The sequence below is a fragment of the Eleutherodactylus coqui genome, chromosome 1, assembly GCF_035609145.1.
Source record: "Eleutherodactylus coqui strain aEleCoq1 chromosome 1, aEleCoq1.hap1, whole genome shotgun sequence".
Lineage (NCBI taxonomy): Eukaryota > Metazoa > Chordata > Amphibia > Anura > Eleutherodactylidae > Eleutherodactylus > Eleutherodactylus coqui.
Genome location: NC_089837.1, coordinates 426,392,332 through 426,399,286, shown reverse-complemented (window position 1 = coordinate 426,399,286; position 6,955 = coordinate 426,392,332).

The following is a 6,955-nucleotide window of genomic DNA, read 5'->3' as shown; positions in this document are numbered from 1 at the left end:
TTCTCATGTGCAAATTTATGAAGCACATGAGATGACAATCTTCCTTTATTGATTTGGTATTAGTCATTGAAGTGAGGTGGAACAATACGCCGCAGATACCAGCACGGTAGGACCCGCTATTCTGGGTGTGGGTAGCACGTGAACGGTCCCAGGCTCTGACTTGGTGCCAGCCTCCACCAAGTTCACCCAATGTGCTGTCAGGGAGATATAGTGGCCCTGCCCGCCAGTACTTGTCCACGTGTCCGTCATTAAGTAAACCTTCCCAGTAACTGCGTTGGTGAGGGCACAGTTAATGTTGTGGGAGACGTGCTGGTGTAGGGCGGGGACGGCACACCGGTAAAAATAGTGGCGACTCGCAACACCATGTTCTTGAAAGCCTCCGTTTCCACTAGCCTGTATGGCAGCATCTCTAGGCTGATTAATTTGGCAATGTGCACGTTTAAAGCTGGGTGGGGGTGGGGTATCTCAGCTTTCATTCCAACGCTTGTGTTAGCGACAGCTGAATGCTGCACTGAGAGACGTTGCTAGATCGAGTGGAGGACCGTGGAGTTGAGGATGTGGGTGTAGGCGGGGAGGCGCTAGTGCCTGCATCCTGGGAGGGGGATTGGATCTGTGTGGCAGCTTATGGCACAGGGTAAGAGGCAGTGGTGTGATCCGCAGGTGGTGAATGGCCTTCGTCCCACCTTGTGGGGTGCTTGGCCATCAAATGCCTGCGCATGTTAGTGGTGGTGAGGCTGGTAGTGGTGGCTCCCCGGCTGATCTTGGTGCGGCACAGGTTGCACACCACTATTCGTTGGTCGTCCACGCTCTCACTAAAAAACATTCACACCTTTGAACACCTAGCCCTCTGCACAGAGGCTTGCCGCGAGGGGGTGCTGTGGGAAACAGTTGGGGGATACTCTACTCTGGCCCTGCCTCTTCCACTGGCCCCCCCACTGCCTCTTCCAACCTGTCCTGCTGCTGCACTTGCCTCCCTCTCTGAAGCCCTGTCTTCAGTAGGCTTAGCAAGCCATGTGGGGTCAGTCACCTCATCGTCCAGCTGCTCTTCCCCTGAATCCTCTGTGCGCTTCTCCCTCAGACTTACTGCCCTTACTACTACCTCACTGACAGACAACTGTATCTCATCATCCTCATCCACAAAAAGCTCTTGAGACAGTTGCCGGAAGTCCCTAGCCTTATCACCCAGACTCCAGGAACTTTCCAAAGGTTGGGCATCAGTCATGACAAACTCCTCAGGTGAGAGAGGAACTATTTTTTCCCACTCAGGGCCGGGACCTGGGGGTTCCTGGGAGTCTGCCTGCTCAAAATCTGCCATTTTCCGGGAGTGACAAGGTTGGGAGGAAGGATGAGCAGCCAGAGGATTCAGAGGTGCAGTCCCTAGGCCGGGAGTAGTGGACTGCGTAGAAGACTTGGTTCCATACATTGCTGGACGAGTCATCTGCCATCCACGACAGGACCTGCTCGCACTGCTCTGCTTATAATAAAGGTCTACTATGCGGACCCTAAATTGTGATATGAAGCTGGGGAGCGTAGGGACTTGGCGCCCTCCTTATCCCTCAGCAGCCGGCTGTGATTCACTCCGCACAGGACCTCAGCCTATGCCCACACCCTCACTTGGACGCCCGCGCCCGCATCCACGTCCATGTCCTCGACCCTTACCCCTACTCCTCATCATGTCAGATTAAGGATAGAGCAGGGACCAAATAAATTACCCCACTGTATAGCACTGAGAACTGTGGCTAATTCACCGCACACAGAGACTTGTAGATACCGGAGGCTGTATGCTGTCACCAGAAAAAATTAAACTGCTGTCTTGGGCTGATACCTAGGGGTCATTTACTGCTCACAGAGACTTGTAGATAAGAGAGGCTGTATGGAGTGGGAGAAAACTAGAAAGCCAGTGGATAGTGCTGGCAACTGCGGCTACCTCAACCCCCCTGGGAAAGTGTATTGTGAGACGCTCTGCACAGGGGCAGAAAACTCTAAAGCCAATGGATAGTGCTGATAACTGCGGCTACTTTACCGCACCCAAGAAAAGGGTACTGTAAAACGCTCTGCACAGGGGCAGAAAGCTATAAAGCCAGTAGACAGTGCTTATAACTGCGGCTACTTCACCGCACCCAAGGGAAGGCTATTGTGAGATGCTCTGCACAGGGGCAGAAGACTCTAAAGCCAGTGTATAGTGCTAATAACTGCGGCTACTTCACCGCACAAAGGAAAGGGTATTATGAGATGCTCTGCACAGGGGCAGAAAACTCTAAAGCCAGTGGATAGTGCTGATAACTGCGGCTACTTCACCCAACACAGAGAATGGTATCTGTAAAATGCTCTGCAGTGGCCAAGGAAATATTAGCGTACTTTTAAGCGATGAGACCTCTGCCTAATGCACTGCATACATAGAACGGTCTAGCTGAAATGCTCTGCAGTGGCCCAGGAAATAATAGCGTACTATTTAGCGATGAGACCTCTGCCTAATGCACTGCACAGATGGAACACTATAACTGAAATGCTCTGCAGTGGCCCAGGAAATATTAGCATACTATTTAGCGATGAGACCTCTGCCTAATGCACTGCACACATGGAACAGTATAACTTAAATGCTCTGCAGTGGCCCAGGAAATATTAGCGTATTATTTAGCGATGAGACCTCTGCCTAATGCACTGCACACACACTACGGTCTAGCTGAAATGCTCTGCAGGTGCCCAGGAAATATTAGAGTACTACTTAGCGATGAGACCTCTGTCTAGGGCACTGCACACACAGTACGGTCTAGCTGAAATGCTCTGCAGGTGCCCAGGAAATTTTTGCGTAGTATTTAGCGATGAGACCTCTGCCTAATGCACTGCACACACAGTACGGTTTAGCTGAAATGCTCTGCAGGTGCCCAGGAAATATTAGCATAGTATTTAGCGATGAGACCCCTGCCTAATGCACTGCACACACAGTACGGCCTAGCTGAAATGCTCTGCAGGTGCCCAGGAAATATTAGTGTACTATTTAGCAATGAGACCTCTGCCTAATGCACTGCACACACAGAACAGTATAGCTGAAATGCTTTGCACAGGCCTAGATGCTTAAAAAAAGTAAATTGGTGCACTACTGCTCCCAGCCAGCCACAACAGTAATGCACACAATATGAAGAGTAGCCCTAAGATGGACCGTTGGGGTTCTTGAAGAGAGGATCCCTACTCTAAAACTTTCCCTATATCAGCAGCACTTTCCCTAACCTCTACCAGCATGTGTCTGAGGCAAGCCGCGGGCAGCACCAGCTTAAGTACTCGGCGGTCACCTGATCGGCCCAGCCACTCACTGCTGTAGATGTGCACAGGGCTGGCACATCACAGCAGGAAGTGGTTATGCCTTCCCCGCATGTTTATTGGCTAGAAAATGGCACTAAACATGCAGGCAAGGGAAATTAAATTGACCCAAGTACCGCATGGTGTTCTTCTCAAGTAACAAGCATCTCGAGTACCCTAATACTCGAATGAGTATCAAGTTCGGACGTGTGTGCTCGCTCATCTCTAGTTACCTCTGAAGATGCATATACTCAGAGAAGGTACAGCATGTCAAGAATCATGTGAACAAGTTACAAGAGTGAAAACCATCCATATATCTACAAATGGAGACAATGGAAAAAAGGTGGAGCAACCTTGGTGGAAAATAAATGGTATAAAAAATAGTGGTATGAAGCTGTATTGCCGTTGTAAAATAGAGAAAATTATATTCCAAAGGTGCTGCACACAATAGCTGACGTTATGCCTAACAGGTAAACACGTGGAACAATGAGTGGAGGAAAAGACAAAAATAGGTCATATATAGAGATGAGCGAGCACCAAAATGCTTGAGTGCTCGTTACTCGAGTCAAACTTTCAGTGATGCTCAAGAGTTCGTTTCGAGAAACAAACCCCATTGAAGTCAATGGGCGACTCAAGCATTTTTGTATATGACTGGTGCTCCGCTAAGGTTTTCATTTGTGAAAATCTTAGCAAATCACCAAAGTCATGTAAAAAACACAGAAATGGATAGGGCAGGCGAGAAGCAACATGCAGGGCTGCATTTCGGGCTCCGAGGTCTCACTATTAAGCCACAATAGTGGCAAGAGTGAGACCCCCCCCCCCCCCCCGCACTGTCAGCATAACGATTAGAGATGAGCGAACACCAAAATGTTCGGGTGTTCGTTATTCGGAACGAACTTCCCGCGATGCTCGAGGGTTCGTTTCGAACAACGAACCCCATTGAAGTCAATGGGCGACCAGAGCATTTTTGTATTTCGCCGATGCTCGCTAAGGTTTTCATGTGTGAAAATCTGGGCAATTCAACAAAGTGATGGGAACGACACAGCAACGGATAGGGCAGGCGAGGGGCTACATGTTGGGCTGCATCTCAAGTTCACAGGTCCCACTATTAAGCCACAATACCGGCAAGAGTGGGCCCCCCCCCCCCCCCTCCCAACAACTTTTACTTCTGAAAAGCCCTCATTAGCATGGCATACCTTTGCTAAGCACCACACTAGCTACAACAAAGCACAATCACTGCCTGGATGACACTCCACTGCCACTTCTCCTGGGTTACATGCTGCCCAACCGCCCCCCCCTCCCCCCCCACAGCGCACACCAAAGTGTCCCTGGGCAGCCTTCAGCTGCCCTCATGCCACACCACGCTCATGTCTATTTAGAATTGCGTCTGCCATGACGAGGGACCGCAGGCACACACTGCAGAGGTTGGCACGGCTAGGCAGCGACCCTCTTTAAAAGTGGCGGAGCGATAGCCCACAATGCTGTACAGAAGCAATGAGAAATAGAATCCTGTGCCACCGCCATCAGGAGCTGCACACGTGGGCATAGCAATGGGGAACCTATGTGCCACACACTATTCATTCTGTCAAGGTGTCTGCATGCCCCAGTCAGACCGGGCTTTTTAATTCATAGACACAGGCAGGTACAACTCCCTATTGTGAAGTCCCTGTCGACCCACAGCATGGGTGGCTCCCTGGAACCCACCGGCGGTACACAGAAATATCCCATTGCATTGCCCAACACAGCTGAGGTAGTAATGTCGTGCTTAATGCAGGTGGGCTTCGGCCCACACTGCATGCCCCAGTCTGACTGGGGTTCTTTATAAGTGTACAGATGTAGTAAAAACTCTCTGTGCACCTACAGCATGGGTGGGTGCCAGGAAGCCACCGGCGGTACATAGAAATATCCCATTGCATTGCCCAACACAGCTGAGGTAGTAATGTTGTGCTTAACCCTTTCCAATCCAATTTGTATATGGTTTTCCTAGGGGGCTTACTCTTTTTCTGCCGTTATACAACGGCGCTATATGCTGGCTAAAGCCAGTACTGCATGAGCTGACACGTAGGATAGGCTCCGACAGCAGAGAGGCTGGCAATATACAGTAAGAGAACCCCGACGGACGTCTACCAACAACGGAGCTGTACAGCCTTAAACCCTAATGTCTTCACAGGTCACACAGTGGACTGGAAAGGGTTAATGCAGGTGGGTTTCGGCCCACACTGCATGCCCCAGTCAGACTGGGGTTCTTTACAAGTGGACACATGTAGGTTAAACTCCCTGTGGACCCACTGCCTGGGTGGGTGCCAGGAAGCCACCGGCGGTACATAGAAATATCCCATTGCATTGCCCAACACAGCTGAGGTAGTAATGTCGTGCGTAATACAGGTGGGCTTCGGCCCACACTGCATGGCCCAGTCAGACGGGTTCTTTAGAAGTGTACAGATGTATTAAAAACTCAGTGTGCACCTACAGCATGGGTGGCTCCCTGGAACCCACCGGCGGTACATAAAAATATCCCATTGCATTGCCCAACACAGCTGAGGTAACGTCAGCTGTAATGCAGGTGGGCTAAAAATTAATTTGATTACACTGTAGGCGAGGGCCCACAAAAATTGCTGTATCAACAGTACTAATGTACATCCCAAAAATTGGCCATGGCCAGCCAAGAGGGCAGGTGAAACCCATTAATCGCTTTGGTTAATGTGGCTTAAGTGGTAACTAGGCCTGGAGGCAGCCCAGTGTAACGAAAAATTGGTTCAAGTTAAAGTTCCAATGCTTTTAAGCGCATTGAAACTTATAAAAATTGTTCTGAAAAATTATTTGAGTGAGCCTTGTGGCCCTAAGAAAAATTGCCCGTTCAGCGTGATTACGTGAGGTTTCAGGAGGAGGAGCAGGAGGAGGAGGAGGAGGAATATTAGACACAGATTGATGAAGCAGAAATGTCCCCGTTTTGGATGGTGAGAGAGAACGTAGCTTCCATCCGCGGGTGCAGCCTACGTATTGCTTACGTATCGCTGCTGTCCGCTGGTGGAGAACAGAAGTCTGGGGAAATCCAGCCTTTGTTCATCTTGATGAATGTTAGCCTGTCGGCACTGTCAGTTGACAAGCGGCTACGCTTATCTGTGATGATTCCCCCAGCCGCACTAAACACCCTCTCCGACAAGACGCTAGCCGCAGGACAAGCAAGCACCTCCAGGGCATACAGCGCTAGTTCAGGCCACATGTCCAGCTTCGACACCCAGTAGTTGTAGGGGGCAAAGGCGTCACCAAGGATGGTCGTGCGATCCGCTACGTACTCCCTCACCATCCTTTTACAGTGCTCCCGCCGACTCAGCCGTGACTGGGGAGCGGTGACACAGTCTTGGTGGGGAGCCATAAAGCTGGCCAGGCCCTTAAAGACTGTTGCACTGCCTGGGATGTACATGCTGCTCGATCTACGCACATCCCCTGCTACCTTGCCCTCGGTACTGCGCCTTCTGCCACTAGCGCTGTCGGCTGGGAATTTTACCATCAGCTTGTCCGCAAGGGTCCTGTGGTATAGCAACACTCTCGAACCCCTTTCCTCTTCGGGAATCAGAGTGGGCAGGTTCTCCTTATACCGTGGATCGAGCAGTGTGTACACCCAGTAATCCGTCGTGGCCAGAATGCGTGCAACGCG